Raw genomic sequence first — 20,635 nt, forward strand, 5'->3', positions numbered from 1 at the left:
TTTCTTTAATAGTTGTCATACAGAAGTACAGAATACTTTTATACAAAATGCTTCTTACTGTTACGCTCCAGAGACTGTGCAAGACAAGATAAGTATGAAATAAAATAACATAGTATAGCATGTAAATTAGAAGTAAAAAAATTAGGTCACAGTGTTCAGTATAGACATATATACAATGTTCGATGCAGAATAGACGTAACTGAGTTACCATATAATATACAATACTGTGCAGTGTACTAATATACAATACTATATAGTGCAAGGCAGAAATGGGATGAGGTGCAATTTAGGTACAATTTACAGTAGGTGTACGAGTTGTAGTGCAAATCCTTTATCAATAAATATAAAGTGTGTTTGTGTGATCTAAAGTGTGGAGAGTGGGTGCTGCAGTGTGTTGTTTGTTTAAGTGAGTGTGTGCGTGTGGGTGTGTGTGCTGTGTGCATTTGATGGTTGTTGCATAGTGTTTATTGTTCGTTTAGCAGCCTGATGGCCTGGGGATAGAAGCTTCTTCTGAGTCTTTCTGTGCTCGCCTTAAGACTCCGGTATTGCTTGCCTGACCGCAGCAGTTCAAAGAGGCAGTTGTTCGGGTGGCTCGAGTCCTTAATAATTCTCTTAGCCTTCCCCCTGCACCGCTTGTTGTAAATGTTCTGGAGGGTGGGAAGCCCCCCTCCAATTGTGCGTTCGGCTGAACGTGTCACTCTTTGTAGTCTGCTACGGTCTTGTGCAGTGCTATTCCCAAACCAGGAAGTGATGTTGCCAGTCAGGATGCTCTCTATTGTACATGAGTAGAAGTTCCTAAGGATCTTCTGACTGACTTGGAACTTCCTTAGGCGCCTGAGGAAGTAGAGGCGTTGTCGTGCCTTCTTCACAACACTGTCACTTAGTGTATTGGTCTCCTGATTGGCTGTCACGGGTGTGTGTGTGGTATGTCGGAATGTGGTCTCTATTTAACCCTTCTCTCCTTGTTTGCTCTTCGTCAGGTCTTCATAATAACGTTCGGAGATAACGTGGGTGGTTCCGGTTTCTGGACCTCATTAAGCTTCATATAATTCTCTCTATCTATTTTGCCACTCTGCGAATGTATCCTAGTATTACTCTTTGTGTTCTTTACTATTAAACTGAACCTACTTAAGAGTACACCTTCTCCGTCTCCTTGATTGCATACCACAACTGGAACTCACCTACCTCCATCCTGACACTTCAAGCCCTTCTCTCAGTCCCCATACTCTTATATTATTTCTTCTTGACCTCCCTTCTAAGTCAGTTAGTTTCTCTCGCATCTTTTTTTGTTCCTCGAGAGTCGCCATACAAATTCCGTGTATTTCTGTATTCCATTCTTCCGTCTCGGCCCTTCTTTCTTCTAACGTCTCCATGTCTTTCTCTTGTTTCTGTAGCTTTTCGTCAATTGTATCGAGTCTCTTATTTATTTCTTCTCTGAGTTCGTCCTGTCCCTTCTTTACTTCTTCCCTGAGTCTGTCGATATTGTTCTGTATGTTTTGCGTGTTAGCTTGATTAGCCGTTACGCTAGCTTGCTTGCTAGCCTGATGCTCTACAGCCCAGCTGGGTATTTCTATGCTAGCTTGGTCTACCTGCTTCGTCATGTCCTCGTGTCGCACGCTTTTCTCCGGTATTTGCTTTTCTTCTGGGGTCTTTTTTCGTTTGCACGCTCTCGTGTTCATTCCTCTTCATCTATTTTGTCATTGAATTGTCACTTTTTATTTCGTTTTAGAACATGTTATTTCTTTTTTGGGTATTTTTCTACCCGGAGCTCTTTTCTATGGCCGCCTACTCGACCATCTCAAACCGGAAGTAACTTGTTTTTAACATTAGATTAAAAGAAGTCACGTTAAATCCAGCAAATGTATTTTCTAACCTGATATTCATGTAATTGCTTTGCCCAAATTGATATTTGGATTCTGACTCATCTCAGTTCAGTTCAGTTCAGTTCAGTTCAGTTCAGTTCAGTTATTTTTTATTTCGGGCTTTGGACACATACATTCCATAAATCACCAAAGTTTTACCAGCTGCTATTGCAGCATTGTCCAATTGTCCGAAAAGGGTTAGGGAGAAGCACTAGGCGTGTCGGGCCCTACCCCTGAAGACTTACGTTTCGTTTTAATTATATATATATTTTTTTACATACATACATAGTACATACATATAGTACACATTACAGTACACATTACAGTACACATTACAGTATAGTATACCTGCAGTATATAATAGTATATATAATAGTATATAGTACATACTAGTGTATACAACACATATATAATGTGATATGAGATATATAGTACATGATATATACAATATAATATAGTACCATAATAATGTATCTCTAGGAGAGCCCCCGATCAAATTGTGCTTAGGACCCCATAAGGGGGTCTACAGTACGTCAGCATTGCTCTGCCACAGATCCACTGAAACATACACTGATCTGGCCATCATGACCATGGCAACGCACCACATGCTGCACCAGGGCTAAAGGAAACAGATCCTCCCGGTCCTGATGCAGATCGTTTCCCTGGCAATCGACACAAACACACACACACACACACACACACACAAATGCACACACACACACACACACACACACACACACACACACACACACACACACACACACACACACACACACACACACACACACACGCACACACACACGCACACGCACACGCACACACACACGCACTTATACACACATGCCTGTGTTGAGTAGTGACAGTGCTCCCCTGACCTTGCCAATAATTTGGAGTGTGTCCAAGTGGGGGGGGGGGGGGGGGGGGGGGGGGGGTGCTGAAGTCTTAGTGGAGAAATGACAGAGAGGACAGGCAGCAGTGTTGTTTAGGTCAGGGGCCTGTTGGGGGGGGGGTTACAATAAACAGAAAGGTTCTCAAGAGTTATTCCTAAAGGGGACACCAAAGGTACAGTAGATCTTACAGTATATATACTGTGAACTTGATAGGTAAATAACGTAGGGGTTGTATCAACATGTTCAAATGTTTTCAATAATGATATTAAAAGTAATAATAATAAGAGTTATACTAGTGTTATTTTATCAGACCAGTAGGCTATATATTTACATGTACATGGTTTTCATATATGTTCAACCAGCAATACCAAGAATGGCCAGTAGGTAGCAATGGTACACCATTATGGGTGTAGTTTTCCTAATTACAGTGTGGCGTAACCTCATTGGAAGATGGTTTAAGTAAGAATTTGCCTTGTAATCCTATTTTTAAGATACAGTACATCAGTAGTCATTGTGTCCACATCATTGTGTCACTGGTCTAATCTCTTGAGTCGGAGTACACTACAGTAGCTTTACAAGAACATAAAAACTGGTCTAATCTCTCGCTAAAGTAGCTTTACAAGAACATAAAGTTGGTCTAATCTCTGAGTCGCTACAGTAGCTTTACAAGAACATACAGTTGGTCTAATCTCTGAGTCGCTTCAGTAGCTTTACAAGAACATAAAGCTGGTCTAATCGCTGAGCCGCTATAGTAACTTTACAAGAATATAAAACTGGTCTAATCTCTTAGTTGCTACAGTAGCTTTACAAAAACATACAGCTGGTCTAATCTCTTATAGTCGCTTAGATTGTAAGGTGTATTTAATCAAGAGTAACCACATTTTATATATATTATTATTTGTGCATTGCATTGGACAACAACCTTGCTGATCCTGCCACTCCCACCATAACAAAATATGTTATTTTGAATATACAAGATGTAATCTATTACAATATCTTTACTAAACTATTCTAAAACTATGTTTGGCTCTATCATTACTGAATTGATTTCTGTTTGGCAACATAAAAACAAATATAGCAAAATTGCACTCAATTGGTACCTTCAATCTCCCAAATTCCGTAACCATGTTCTACAGCTGGGATAATGTCCACTGCGATGAGCACCTATGGTGTGCCTCTGGACGGCCCATTGGGTACCCATTCCTTTCACACGGCACTGACCAAACCCAGTGGTCTCATCTCTACCATTCATACGGCACTGACCAAACCCAGTGGTCTCATCTCTACCATTCACACAGCACTGACCAAACCCAATGGCCTCATCTCTACCATTCACACGGCACTGACGAAACCCAATGGTCTCATCTCTACCATTCACACGGCACTGACGAAACCCAGTGGTCTCATCTCTACCATTCACACGGCACTGACCAAACCCAGTGGTCTCATCTCTACCATTCACACAGCACAGAGGGACAGAGGGATTGTGGAATTATTTATTTATATTTTATGTCTGTACATTTTGTGTTTTTGTTTGACTTTTGTTCTGCAGTTTTTCCCACATCCCTGTATCTTTCAATGTTTCTTTTTCATTTCATTTTAGTAGATTTTACTTTACATAAGTAAAGTTTAATCAAAGTAACATTACTTTTACGATATGTATGTACTTTTTCCACCTCTGAAAATAACGTACTTGGCTAGTTACTTGGAATAAGGGTGTCTGAGTGTGAAGAAGATTGTCGGATGGCTGCAGCAAAACCACACTTCCAATCACCCTGTAATCCTCATGATGTTCACCATCTCTATGAGTTCCACTCACCCTGTAAAGTTGACCTCATGATGTTCACCATCTCTATGAGTTCCACTCACCCTGTAAAGTTGACCTCATGATGTTCACCATCTCTATGAGTTCCACTCACCCTGTAAAGTTGACCTCATGATGTTCACCATCTCTATGTCGTCACAAACAAACTGAACGAGCTGGCGAGGAAGGCTATAGCCCCGTAGTGGGAGTCGAACTGGACCATCTGGTGATGGTTGCAGAGAGGGGAATGAGAAAGAAGCTGGACTCTATCCTGGAGAACTCCTCCCATCCCCTCTATGAGGAGCTAGCAAAGATGAGGAGCACGTTACCACACATTTCCTTGGTCAGTCCTTTCTGCCAGTGACCATTAAACCTCTTAGCAAGCAGGGGCCCACATGTACAGTATATACAATATATATATCGAATTAAAGCCCCATTTGTTGCCTGTCGATAGCCCTTTCAGATGACAAAATCCGCTTAGCGATGCCGTTATGTGAGGCTTGCGCGAAGTACACGGTATTGCGCAAATACTACTCCAGACTCTTGGGACTCTAGTTCTGTCAATCATTTGGCGACCTCGCAAATGATTGGACAGGGTTGTAGCCAATGAGTGTGGCTTTCCAATGATACCCCACCTGGGGATGTACGAATCAGGGATCTAGGTGAAAAACTCACGAGTGAAAACAGGAAGAGAAAAAACGCAGAATGAATTGAAGTCTATGAGAAAACTGAGCTTTTCTTTTGTACACAGTTGACCAAAATCACTCCTAATCACTCATTTCTAAACGGATCTTTATGAAATTTGGACATGTAATACATAAGACTTCAGGCTATGGATTTTTAAGCCTCCAGCCATTCTGTGGAAATACTACTTCTGGAATACTAACTACTACAGAAAAACGTGAGTAACAAGTTTTTCTACAACTCAAGTTCAGACCTATGTTACTCTATTTCATTAGCACTAAAGGTGAGTTTTCCTTATTGTATCTGAAACTTCAGAATGTCATCTTTCAAAAGAGACCAGGCCCATGCATGTGGTATAAGTATAAAGTATAGTATTTTGGTTTGCAAAAAAAGTATGCAGTCCTCAAAAACTAAAACAAAAATGGCCAATTTTGAGGGCGCCTGTTAAGAAGCTCCACAACCTACAGTAGGGCAGGGCTTGACTTGGTGAACTGCTGGAGAACTGTTAGAACTGGGAATCTGGACTCGCACTTTATTCATACTGCAGTAGACTTACCATGGAGTACGGGTGTAACGCTACGTATTTGTACCGGACCCTTTCGTTACGGGACCTTCGGTTCAGTATGCGCTGTGTACCGAAACGAATGCAACGTTACTTTAACCACTAACGGAACACATATGCACACATTTTTTTTGTGTGCAGAACTAAATTCAAAACTCCAAGTCCCCCCCTTCCCAAAATATAACTTGCGCAAATGGCTGAATGTTGTTCCTTCAGCCCACGCACACCACTGAGAGATTACCTGTAATTTAGCATAGCCTCATAGTATGGCAAACGCAAATCACAAGCCAGGGCTAGAAGACGTATACCTACATCCCCCCCCCCCCCCCTAACCCTAACCCTAACCCTAACCCTAACCCTAACCCTAACCCTAACCCTAACCCTAACCCCCCCCCCCCCCCACACACACACACACACACACACACACACACACACACACACACACACACACACACACACACACACACACACACACACACACACACACACACACACACACACACACACACACAAAATGAAAGCTTACAGTATATAGAATGGACATTCATACACAGCACCGCGCCTCCGAACAAGGTGTGATAAACATAAAGCAATATCTTTTCCTTGGCATGACACAGGAAATAGTAATCAAACCATTACGGATATGCATGACGCTTCTGTCTCTATTCATTATTCAATATCTACATGTTTTACCCTGAGGGATGATTTACAATTAAGCGCTAAAAATGGAAAAGTAGGATACTTACATTCTTGACGCTAGAACTCCCAAAATAGCATTAGCATGAAAGAAGGTAGGCCAGCTGTAGTTTACATAGCTTGCATACAACTTTGTCTCGAGGTTCCACAAGTTGATCAAAATATGAAGAATTTCCAAACAGGGCTTTTAGATTGCTCAGAGTGCAAATCACTGTCTTTGTGACCGAGTTGGGCATGGTTGTTGTCATGCAGCACATTCAGGCCCACACGAGAAGTTGAGAGGAAAACCGCAGCAGATGTTTTTTTCCCACAATCTAATATACATTTTTAAATCAAATCTATGTTTTTAGTTTTTTTTACAAGTCGATTATTAATTTGAATATAGAATATTTGTTGACTGCCCTACTTAACAGTAACTGCACACTACATCACCCCGGAGTGGAACATGAAATGCCACATTCTGCAAACTTTCCCCCACTGTACCGAAATGAACCATGTACCCGAGGTACCGTGAACGGTGGTTTTTGTCTACCGTTACACCCCTACTATGGACTGGAGTATAGTATATTTGTACAAGGTAGACTTAGGTTAGCTATATATATATTTGTACATGGAAACCTTAGGATAGAGCCTGCATATTATACCAGGGGGGCTGTAAATATGTGCATAGTGACATTATTGATAGAGTATACATATATCTCACCTGTTCATTCACCCAGAGGTCCAGTGCAGATCAGATCTTTATCTAGCTAATTCTTTAATTGTATTCTCTTCACTGCCATTGCTGTTGCTACTATGATTCCTGAGTTTCCCCACAGGGACGAATAAAGGTTTATCTTATCTCTCTTAATCTTACATCATCACCTCGCTGAACCAACACCAAGGAGGCTATGATATCCAACACAAGCTGTATCCACCAACACCCACCAGAAGACAGTTGTCAACACCAGCGTTAGCCGGATCCAAAATGGACTGCAGAACGTGTGACCCATCCAAGCGAGCTGGAGGCATTGAGTTACAGGCTCATTTAGAGTCACGCCAGTTATCATCGGATGACTGTCTCTCCCTTAAGTCGAGATCTATCATAAGGCAACTTGTCTTGCAGTGTTAAGCCCTCGATGTCTAGATTATGCCTAGGTCACTAGTTTGCCCAACAGGGTCACAGGTCAGGGATGCAGTGCTCTCATTGGATGACTTAAGCCTACTTGTCTTTGCCACATTGGAAGGCACTTTTCATGGCCTTCACTGTACCGGAGCGAAACTGGATCAGGAGAGAAGACTGCTCGCGCGCACTCATACCGAGAGCTAATGTGTGTGGGGGTTTGGGATGGTAGGCAGTGGACAAAACCGCTATGAGGCATAAGAGGGTGGGGGAACGCAGTCTTTTGAAACTTAAAAACACGTTGTTTCTCTTCTATAATTAGTGTTTTCAATGCATATTAATATATAATTTGTATTATTTACAATGATATTTGTATTATTTACAATGAGAGGGACAACTTGTTTAGATTACATTCTGGTAAATGAATTGCATTTATCCAAAGTGATTTAAAATGTATGCCTCACATTCACCCATTCACTCACGCAGTCACACACCGACGGCAACCGTGCAAGGTGCCGACCTGCTCATCAGGAGAAGTTACGGTGGTTAAGTGTCTTGGTCAAGGACACTTAGACACGCTGCCAGGAGGAGCGGGAATCAAAACCAGGAACTAGAGATGGCACCGATCCGATACTCAGTATCGGTATCGGTCCGATACTGGTCAAATTCACGGGATCGGATATTGGAAAAGTTGGGGGGGGGAAAGTATTCATGCCGTAAAGCGTGCCCTCATGTTAACACTAGCACGATAACAACGTTAGCGTTAGCTAAATGTGAGCGCTGCAGTCATGTCAGATGTGTAAAAAAAAAAAAAAAAAAAAGGGCAAAGGCAAAGGCAAAGGCAAAACAGCCTGTGTATGCGTGCTAATACGACACAGAGTACAGGCATCGTACTGGGGTCACGGGCAGGTACGCAGAGTAGACTAGGAACGGATAATGGTGGAGCTATGGAGCTAACAGCTAACAATAAAGACACCCACAAATACAGAGGACTCACGTGTATGTAGAATAACACAACACAGCCGAGTGTAATATCTGCAACGGAAGTATTTCTAGGGAGCAACACTGGGAACTTCAACACCACGGACTTAATTAAACACTTGGACTAACGTTACATCATTGAAATGTTAGGTTTCCGACGCTTAGCCTCGCTTCATGTTGGCAAACAGGCATTTTATCTCAGCTATCAGCTATCCCAAATAAGTACAATGTTGTGTTTCTTTTTCAAATGTAGCCAAGAGTAAAGATCATAACCCTATCAAAACAGCAATCAAAGTGTATATTTTCAGCACTACGTTTGTTTACCAATAATTTTAAAATCTCAGATATTGCACCGGAGCATTGCACTCTGTTCATCGTCACACAATAAGTTTGACGTGGAGTTTGCTTGGTCCCACACATATCGATCTGTGCGTGAAAAATTTGTGCGTGGGTGAGAAACCCTGACACTGGGGCTCGCCTCCTCCTCAGCAGAAGCAACGCGGTCTCGTCCAACAGGCAGGATGATTGAGAGAGCACTTCTCAGCATCTCTCTATTGTACAAATTGTTCGCCTGACACCCGGAGAGTCATAGGGCCTCCATTATATTTGATTGGCTGTTTATAGTAGCAGTGACTGCAGCAGTAGAGAGGGAAAGAGAGAGACAGTGTGTGTGTGTGTGTGTGTGTGTGTGTGTGTGTGTGTGTGTGTGTGTGTGTGTGTGTGTGTGTGTGTGTGTGTGTGTGTGTGTGTGTGTGTGTGTGTGTGTGTGTGTGTGTGTGTGTGTGTGTGTGTGTGTGTGTGTGTGTGTGTGTGTGTGTGTGTGTGTGTGTGGAGAGAGAGAGAGAGAGAGAGAGAGAGAGAGAGAGAGAGAGAGAGAGAGAGAGAGAGAGAGAGAGAGAGAGAGAGAGAGAGAGACAGTGTGTGTGAGGGATAGAGAGAGAGAGACATAGAGAGAGTGTGTGTGTGTGTGTGTGTGTGTGTGTGTGTGTGTGTGAGAGAGAGAGTGAGAGCGAAAGAGAGAGGGACAGAGAGACAGTGTGTGTCTGTCTGTCTGTCTGTCTGTCTGTCTGTCTGTCTGTCTGTCTGTCTGTCTGTCTGTCTGTCTGTACGGGTCACAAGGTCACTGTGACCCGGTCACCAATATTCTCTGTCACTCAGACTACTACAGTACATTGTGTTAGGACAGGATGGGATAGATAGATAGATAGATAGATAGATAGATAGATAGATAGAGAGAGAGAGAGAGAGAGAGAGAGAGAGAGAGAGAGAGAGAGAGAGAGAGAGAGAGAGAGAGAGAGAGAGAGAGAGAGAGAGAGAGAGAGAGAGAGAGAGAGAGAGAGAGAGAGAGTGTGCGAGAGAGAAAGATAGTAACTCTCTCTATCTTTCGGACAGCTGTGATCATTACCAGGATTGTCTTCTGTCTCTACGTTGAAACTATAGGACAGACTATAGGACTGTCTATATAACAGACAGACAAACACACACGCATACGCACAAAAAATGCAAATGTTTCGTAAAAATTTAACTCCACCTGGCTGTGTTTTCTCCACGCCAGCCTATTGCAGGAGTGACTCTTCCAGCCACTGGACTCACTGAACCCCTTTCGCACCGAGCAGCCAGGTCACCTCTAATCCCGGCCCTCGCAGCAGCCAGCTGGGAGATAAAACCCTTATATGCAGTTATTTTCATTTAGATATTTGACCAGGGGCATGAATCCAGGGGGTTAAATGAGGGGAACACTACTCTCGAGTCTCGAGTCCGAGTCGAGTCTCGAGTCCCCAGTGTTCGAGTCAGAGTCGAGTCCTCATTACCCAAGTCCGAGTCCGAGTCCAAGTCATCAAGGTTGAGTCCACTTCACTCTGGCTGTCAAATAGCTGACATACAAATAAAAAAAGGTCTACATTAAACATAAATGACACAGCGGTCAAAGGGAGTTTCAAAGGGAGTTTATTTACTTTGTGACACAATAGCCAAACAAATGCACTAGCCATCAATATCTTATGCCAAATGATTAGGGCCTATTACAAAAAGAATAAGTATTTATTAATTAACAAGTCCAAGTCCTCATCTGCACCTTCCGAGTCCGAATGCACTCAATGCTCGAGTCTTAGTCCAAGTCTGAGTCATCAGTGCTCAAGTCCAAGTCGAGTCACAAGTCCTCAATATCAGTCCAGGAATCAGACTCGAGTCCGAGTCCTGGACTCGAGTACTACAACGCTGCCCTACACACTTCAGAAACGGCCATAACACTACAAGGATGTTAAGAGTAGATCATAGGCTCTCTCCATGGGGCTGCTGGACACACAGAAATGAAAGGTGATATTAATGCTCTCTGGGGAAGATGGCAAATATTATGTGTATTTTGCCAAAACGTTGGAGTGTTCCTTTAATCAAGGGACCAATAATTTAAAAGAATGAATCCCTGGACGGCCAACAACTAACTGCAGCAGAGAAGGATAAGTCAAGGAAAGTCATACACAGACGAAAACAACATATGCCGCTAACTGCTGAACTGCTGAACAACGCCTTCTCTCTGTTTCTCTCTTTCTGCCTCGTTCTCTCAATCCAGGCCACACAGAAATCAAGAGAGACCAGCAGCTGTGTGTTACAAGCGTCCCATAGAATGTGGTGAGTGTTTTCATTGCCATCTCAGCCTTTTTTATTCTCTCTCTTTTAATTTTTTTACAAGCTGAAGGGCCTTTTATTCAGAAACGTCTCATTGTCCTGCAAAACCGGTGAAGGTGAGACCGATTCTTCCCGGCAGCCTGTGGAGTTTCCAAATAAAACACAAACAACGCATGAGGTGTTTTTACCACATAGATGTGCCGCCGTAAATGAGCAGGACTATGTATGGCTAGAGAAAACAGAGCTGCTAGAGCAAACAGAGCTGCTATAGAGAAAACAGAGCTGCTAGAGCAAACAGAGCTGCTAGAGAAAACAGAGCTGCTAGAGCAAACAGAGCTGCTAGACCAAACAGAGCTGCTAGACCAAACAGAGCTGCTAGACCAAACAGAGCTGCTAGACCAAACAGAGCTGCTATAGACCAAACAGAGCTGCTATAGACCAAACAGAGCTGATATAGAGCAGGCAGAGCTGATATAGAGAAAACAGAGCTGATATAGAGAAAACAGAGCTGCTAGAGCAAACAGAGCTGCTAGAGACCAAACAGAGCTGATATAGAGCAAACAGAGCTGCTAGACCAAACAGAGCTGATATAGAGCAAACAGAGCTGCTAGACCAAACAGAGCTGATATAGAGCAAACAGAGCTGCTAGACCAAACAGAGCTGATATAGAGCAAACAGAGCTGCTAGACCAAACAGAGCTGCTAGAGCAAACAAATAATAATAATAATAATAATAATAATAATAATAATAATAATAATAATAATAATAATAATAATAATAATAATAATAATAATAATAATAATAATAATAATAATAATAATAATAATAATAATAATAATAATAATAATAATAATAATAATAATAATAATAATAATAATAATAATAATAATAATAATAATAATAATAATAATAATAATAATAATAATAATAATAATAATAATAATAATAATAATAATAATAATAATAATAATAATAATAATAATAATAATAATAATAATAATAATAATAATAATAATAATAATAATAATAATAATAATAATAATAATAATAATAATAATAATAATAATAATAATAATAATACATTTTATTTGGAGGCGCTTTTCAAAACACCCAAGGTCACCTTACAGGGCATAAGAACAGAACTATCAAGATTAAAACAATGATCTTGGCAAAAGTGTCAGTGGAATTAAAAACAAGACACACAATGTAAACGTATGAAATGTAAAACAGTGGCACACAGGGTGCAGTTATAGTAAGTATGCCCAGTAAGCAAGGCAGTTAAAAGACAAGGTTAAGAAAAGAATAAGATAAACAACAAGAAGTATAAAAAACAGTGAAGTTAAAATAACAGACAAACAAACAGCAGGGGGTATTGGGCAGTGATGGAGGTTATAGTGAATATGCGAGTTTGAACAGATGAGTTTTCAATTGTGATCTGCATGATGAGAGTGAGTCTGACTGTCGGATGACCAAACAGAGCTGCTATAGAGCAAACAGAGCTGCTAGACTAAACAGAGCTGTATTAATAATTAATAATAATAAAATTAATTTGTATTGCACTTTATATTTGGCATCTCAAAGTGCTACATCCTCACATTCATGTTGACTGGCATGGGAGCGATCGCTATCGGGATCTGGATCTGTACAAGATTAATTCGGAAACACGATAACCGTATGGAGATAGCTATGGACAGACTGGAAGCCTTCCACATGGAACTTGTAAAGAGTCTCGCTGCCCATCAATCCAATGCTGCCCGATGCACCCCCCCCCCCCCCCCCCCAGTCTCAAGTGTGCTGGAGCCTATTGAACTCACAAGGTCACGTCGGGGAGTCGAGAGATAAGAACAGAAGACATAGCGTTCCTGGGCGGCTAGGTGGTGCAGTGGGCAAGGCGCTCACCACCAATGCAGGAGACGCTGGGTTCGAGCCCAGCTCTCCGCATTGCTATCAGCTTGGCTGGTCGTTCATACTAATACAATTGGCAGTATTAGGGGGTGGGAAGCTGATGGGTGGGGATCGGACGTTGTGGACAGCGACTCCTACAGGTCGGTTGGTGCGCCTGCACAGCAGAATCAGGAAGCGACGGGGGCGGCGTGCCCTCCCACGCAGACCCCTGACGCTGAGAGATCGCGCTGTGCAGGTGAAAAGATGCAACGGCTGCTTCCTCGAGTACCGGAGGGGACACGTGATGTAAGGCTTCGTCCACATTGCAGCCGGCTTGTGGGAGGCATGGCCTAACAGCGTTCGAGACAGGGGAGGGTAGAATTGGACGATACGGGATGGGAGATGGGAGAAAAATAGAAAATGGGAGAAAAAGTAGATAAAAAAAAGAAGACATAGTGTTCCTCCTACGCAACACCACCTACCACAACCAGACTTGGTGCGTTGCACTCGCCCCCACCCCCCCACCCCCGGCCCCTCCAGTCACAGTCCCATCCCCCACCCCCCTCTCCTCTGCGTTGGCGCTGCTGATAACAAATGTGCATGTTGATGAATTTATGACTGTGTGCCATTATTACTACCAAATGTAATAATTGTGAAAGCCCCTTGAATATTGAATATTACTATAATGAATGTTGTATGTCTGTTCCATTTTATAATTCTATTTTTAAACCGAATCATCTTAAACTATTTTTGTCATTTGTATTACTGAATGAAACTGTAAACAGAGAACCTATTGGGATACTAGGTCCTAATGTGAAACACTGTGATTTACCTTACCTTGCTCATGCTCGCTTATGCCTATATTTTTACTGTTGTGAAGCACTTTGAATTGCAACTTCTGTATGAAAAGTGCTATACAAATAAAGTATTATTATTATTATATATTATTATTATTACAGGTAAAAAAAATGTATGCTGACGTTTCTGAACGATCTCGCTAGGGATCCCGAGAAGTGCATTGCAATAGCCCAGCCTGGAGGAGACACAGGCGTGGACAAGCTTTTCTTTATCTGAGTGAGTGTGGAGTACTATCAAACATTCTCCCTAACGTAGCCCCCCCTAAAACAAAACAATAGCCAGTGGATTAGCTTTTGTTTTCTCTCTCTCTCATCTTGAGTTTCTGTCAGTTTGTCTTCCTCTCTCTCTCTCTCTCTTTCTCTCTCTCTCTCTCTCTCGCGTGCGCACGCTCACTATCTCTCTCTCTCTCTCTCAGTCTGTTTAGTTATCTTTTGACTGTCTGCAGGTTTTTGTATCAGTGTTTGTAGTGTTTCTTCCAGACCGTGTCTCCATGGAGCTGTAGGGTAATAACAGAGTAAGGATATTGACCCGGGGCTCACGGTGACGCTGAGCGGAGCCACTAGCTCAGCTGTCAGCTTTCCTCAGGTTCTGTCTCTCTTACAAGAGACTCTGTGGAGGAGTAACATGTTCCATGTAGATTACAGTAATCTGATTACAAAATATGGTCATGTAATTATTATTACATTACTACATCTACTGTGTGTGTGTGAGGTGTATGTGAGTGTGTGTTTGGGGGGGGGGGGGGGGGGGCAAAAACACCTCCCCCAGAGTTTTATGCTAGGCTAGTGGTCCGTATCTGCTTCCGTTCATATGTGCTAAGCTAGGCTAGCTTGCAGCCAGTACTCGAGTTGTGAAAAAAAACCAGGGGGGATGGTCAGGGCTGCAGATCTCATGACAAGTTTGGGGGGGACGCAGAGGCCCGGTAGATCATTTTAATTATTTGAATACACAAATGAAGCTTTTAGGAGTATTTCGAAACTAGAATTACAGAGTGGGAGTAAATACACTACTCTTGATAGCACATATTATTGGGGGGGACAATTCATATTTTTCTGATGATTAGCTGACACAAATGCTAACCTGGTTAAAGACATCCAAGTCCTCATGGTTTAGCTAGCTACGTTAACTATTGATAGATAACTTATTACATAATAATATGATATTGTAAGGAAGGGGCAGGACCAGATAAGCTTTGCTTCTTTCTGTCCCTTCTCGAACAAAACCATTTGTCTTGAGCTATGTTGATTATTGCTTCCATAGGAAGATATATTTAATTTAATTTGTATTTTATTTAGTTTTAGTTTTTTTTTGTTATTACAAATGTGTGTGTTTATGGTTGAAAATGTTCGAGATAAATAAAGATCAAATCAAATCTAACTGATGAAGTGATCCCTCTTCTAACAAGAGAGAAAAACGTAGCTTAGCTTTAAACTCATTCATTGCTTATGTCTAGAGATTCCACCTTTGATAACTAAAGTAATGATCGTGCACTTGACGTACCTGTTATATTATATTTTGCCTTTTTAAACATGTCCCTTAGATTGCGCTGTCCTCCTGGTCGTTTGGCCCTTACGATATTGATGACCGTAACTCAGGGTGCGAACCATGGGTAAGCTGGGTGAGCCATCAGCTCCCCTAGGTCAGACATCAGCTCCCCTGAAAACATGATTTGTGAATTTTTGGGGGGTCTCTAAATTACTGAAAATAAATGCTACTTTTGCCATGCATTTCAAATTTTTCTGTAATTTTCTGTATCATCATTGTGTATAATAATAAACGATTTGCGCACTAATTCACACACGTAATATGGCAACATGCATGCTATTCTTGCAATTACCATTCGGAGCGCGGCGGCGCTGCAGCCTGCAGGCACGCACGGCACAAATCAAACTTGACCCACGTTGTAACCTGTGACTTGTTGACAGTGATAGTTTGACAGGTAAATAAGGTCACTCAGGAATGGATAATATCGAAACGAAAAATGCAACAAGTAAGCCTTTTAACCAATTTTGGTTTCACGAAGAAAGTGAAGCAGTTAATCGACTTGACAGAGCAGCAGGAGACGGGATCATCTACAGGTGACGCCTTTACACCTGCTGCTGGCGCTGCTGCGGTGGGGACTATTATGTCTCTGACAACGCCCGGTGACCGTGCCGGCGCCTGCGGTCGTATCAGAACACAGGATAGGCAGAGAGAAGAAGCTGGAGATGGGGGTAATTTGGGTAAGAAGAAGAAGATGAAGATGCTGAAGATAACCACCCCACCACCACCACCTCCTCCGAGTCCTCTCAGACTCTCCCGCCAGCGGTAGGGAGGGGCAGCCCGGGCAGGGTTGGAGGAGGAGGGGCTGGTGCTGCTGCCGGCTGGAGCGGCCAGCAATGGAGAGAGTGGAAGATCCGTTGCCCATGGCTGTTCCCTAAGGATGGAAGCTTGGGTTGCACAGTATGTAGAGACGCAAAAAGTCTCATTCTTTCTGAAAAGATAATTGGCACACATTTATCAGAAGAGTGGATTAACGGGGATGTGAATGCAAATGCACAGAACAACTTGCGCAAAAAAATATACAAGCATCGAGATACCCTATCACACAAAAGGGCAGTTGAAATCGCAGCAATTAAACAAAAGGACATTCTGCCAAACAAGGTGCTTGAGATAAATTCCAAATTAATGGAAGAAACACAATTTTCATTCAGAACCGCCTATATGGTGGCCAAGGAAAGGCTGGCTTATAAGAAACTCCCGCCCTTGATGAAGCTCCAGGAACTCAATGGCACAAAAGTAGGCACTGTACATAGATCCGATCATGCGTGTGCTGAAATTATAGCCCACATTGCACAGCAAATGCGGAAGAAGTTTGTTTCTAATATTAAAGAGATGCATTCAAAAATAAGATTGATGAGAGCACAGTGCATGGACGTGCTTATTGCATTATATATGCAAGATGTGATGTGAGTGGGAAAGGAGATGTGGACAATGTGTTTTTAGATATTGTAGAGCTGACACATGGCACAGATGCAGAATCCATCTACAACAGCTTGAGACAGAGCTTTCGCCAGGCGGGATTAGATGATGAGTTTTTGAAGACACACCTCATCAGCATCGCCACAGATGGGGCTTCAGTTCTCACCGGCAAAAACACCGGAGTGATTGCAAGGCTTAAACGCGACTTCCCAAACATGCAGTCCATACATTGCCTGGCCCACCGCCTAGAATTGGCAGTCCACGACTCGCTGAAAGACGTTGCTGGATGTAACCACTTCGAGTTTTTCATCACCAAGCTGTACTCTCTATACCACCAGTCCGCAAAGAATGCGAGATTACTTGAGGAAGCAGCTGTAGATCTAAATATGCAGATTTTGAGAATCGGGCAGATCTTCACCATCAGGTGGGTGGCGAGCAGTTTTAATACTGTAAAAGCAGTCTGGAACAACTACCCTGCTTTAGCACGCCACTTTAAAACGGCAAGTGAGGACACATCTCGCAGTGACACTGAGAGGAAGAAATTCCTGGGGCTCCACAAACACCTCACAAACTCTGGGTTTTTAGTTGATCTGGCTTGCATGAAAGACATTCTCCGTGAGCTGCAGGGCCTGTCACTGAAATTTCAGCTAAGAGACATGAGTCTAGTGGATGCTAGTCGCCACATTCAGCAGTGTATTGATATACTGAAAGCCATGAAAGTGAGTGGAGGAAAATCAGCACTGAAGGCCGGACAGCGCATGTCACAAGGACTGTTCAAAGATGTTGAACTAGTTGAGGGCAGGGGCAAGATTAATCAGAGTCAGTTTTATCAATCTGTGATTGACAATCTCACAAAGCGAATGCCAGAATCAGACCTCCTCCATATGCTGAAACCCCTCGACAAGCGTTTTTGGCCACAGGACCGCAACACACTGATCCTGTATGGAGAAAATGAGGTACGGGCCCTTGCTAAAATACTTGGAGAACCTACCAGAGAAGCGGTTGAGGAGTTCCGCAACTGGAAGCTACAAGATGAAGCACCAGGAAAAACACTGGAAAAGCTGTGTACAGCAAGCAGGACATACCTTCCCACCTCATCTGAGTGCGAGAGAGGCTTTTCAGCCGTTAATGACACTGACAGCAAGACCTGCAATAGGTTGTGTGAAGCCAGCCGCTCATCACTCCTTTTTGTGGATCTTAATGGACCCCCGTTGGAGAGATTCGACCCAACGCCCTTCATCACGTCTTGGATTAAAGCAGGTCATCGTCAGTCCACATCATGGGCTGGTGGACGAGCAGCAAAGGCAGCTGATCCCAGGCATTTGTGGTCGCTTCTGTGTTAAGGTAAGACCTGCTTTTCCTAATTACAGTAACTGTATTATTATCATTATTGCTCATTTATAACATTTCTATGGAGTAATGCTGAGTAAAAATGCTAAACATATATGTATTTATATATATATACTCAAGCCCGGCTTAACCACCACATAGCCTGTACAGTTTAATTATTAATAAAAAAAATTATATGATAAAAAGTACAACACGATTCTTTCCCTAAAGGTTTCCAGGATAGACTATGGTGGAGTGTGCACCAGAAGGTATTCCACATATTCCTTAAAGTATACTATGGTGTCTGTGAGGTTTTGTCCGCTGCTCACCTACTCGCTCTGTTCCTTTAAGCCTGTTGCTCACCTACTCGCTCTGTTCTTTTAAGCCTACTGTTAATCAATTGCATTCTCCTCACCTCACTAGCCCCCACCCTCGCGTTCGTTTGCTCTTCAGCAACCACACCCTTGGACTACCTGTCATTATGTGTTTGATTGGTCTGGTGCCGAACACACACTTTTAGTTCAAGTATCAATTACCTTCTCGCACCTGATGTGCATTCTAATTAGTTCCCCTGTGGGCTTTAAGTATCTCGCTCTCCCCTCAGTTCCTGTCGGGTCGTGCCGTATCATTCCGTATCATATCTCTATCACCTAACTCCTTCGGGAGGTCCTCTGTCTATAGGCTCTTACGGGAGTTCTGTTTCTGTCTGCTGTCTTATCTCCGGCGTGAGACGGGGTGCAAGCTTTGGCCACCTGTCGCCGTTTGCCTGATGGAGACATTGTTACTACGCTCTCTAATCCTCTACGGGAGGTATCCCAGTGTTCCACTTCAGACCTCCGCGCAGCAGACGTCCAGACGCGCATCCAGACCTCCGCGCAGCAGACGCCCAGACGCGCATCCAGACCTCCGCGCAGCAGACGCGCTCTTCACTCCAGGCGCGCATCCAGACCTCCGCGCAGCAGACGCGCTCTTCACTCCAGACGCGCATCGCTTCCTAATACTCTACGGGAGGATGCGTCTCTCCGAGCCGGCGCGCTCTTCCGCGCAGACACGCTCTTCACCCCAGACGCGCATTCAGACGCACTCCAGATGCGTCTTCCGTACCGGCGCGTACTCCAAGCAGACGCGCACCCCTCAGACCTCCGCGCCAGATGCGCCCTCCGTACCGGCGCGCACTCCAAGCAGTCGCGCACCACTCAGACCTCCGCGCCAGATGCGCCCTTCGTACCGGCGCGTACTCCAAGCAGTCGCGCACCCCTCAGACCTCCGCTTGGACAACCCGTTTCCCCGTGGCGACGCGCTCGCCCCGTTTTGATCCAACTCTCTTTACGCACAGCGCCTGGGTGAGTTTTTATGACTGTCTTTGATCCTATTCGTTTTTCGTGTGTTTAAAGACACTGAAGATATCCAGCTTTTTGTCAGACTGTCACTCACCCAGCGTCAGCTTTTTGGACTGTTCATTGGGATAATATTTGGCCTTAACATCGCTCACTGTGTGTATACACACCGAAGATATTATCACGTGGATTTGTGTTTGGGACGTTTACTCACAGTGTGTATTTACACCGAAGATTCTGTCACCTGGATTACTCTGTTTTTGGGACAAGTCACTTCTCCTGTTCACCTGCTCTGTTCCCTACTGTACTCTGAGTTAACCCTCTCCCTTCTCCCTCTCGGTTCCGTTTACCACCTCGGAGATTCTGCCGAGAGAAGTCTGCCGAGCGGCTCTGACGTCACCGTCTGCTTCCCCAGACTAACCATCCCGGGAGAAGCTGCAGAGCAGCAACATTTCATTAATGCTTGTATCCCAGGCGTTGTCTGTTTTCTCTGTCCCAGTATGCAGCTCCAGCCCTCGCCCTGTTCCAAGGCCTTACCCTGTTTTCTCTGTCCCTGTAAGCAGCTCCAGCCCTCGCCCTGTTCCAAGGCCTTACCCTGTTTTCCTAGTCCTCCCTGTCCCCAGCCCGCCTCCGCGGGCCTCTGTCCCTGTTTCCCCACTCTAGTCCTCCTAGTCCTCCCTGTCCCCAGCCCGCCTCCGCGGGCCTCTGTCCCTGTTTCCCCACTCTAGTCCTCCTAGTCCTCCCTGTCCCCAGCCCGCCTCCGCGGGCCTCTGTCCCTGTTTTCTCCTCCTAGTCCTCCTAGTCCTCCCTGTCCTGTCCTCCTAGTCCTCCCTGTTCCTGCCTTGTCCCTTGCCCCGGCCCTGTTCCGTTAGCCTTCCCTTAGCCTTCCCCTTGGCCAGCTCGCCTCTTAAAGGCACTGTACCTTTCCCTTCTTGTAATTCCAGTATTTGTGTTCTCCCTTAAAGGGACAGTGCCGTTTTTCTTTGTTATTCAATAAATGCCCAGTTCTTGGCTTACTCTCATACCTGTCTTGTGTTGTGCTATTGGGGTCGGTTACAAA

Source organism: Notolepis coatsorum (assembly GCF_963971535.1).
Source record: "Notolepis coatsorum genome assembly, chromosome: 17".
Lineage (NCBI taxonomy): Eukaryota > Metazoa > Chordata > Actinopteri > Aulopiformes > Paralepididae > Notolepis > Notolepis coatsorum.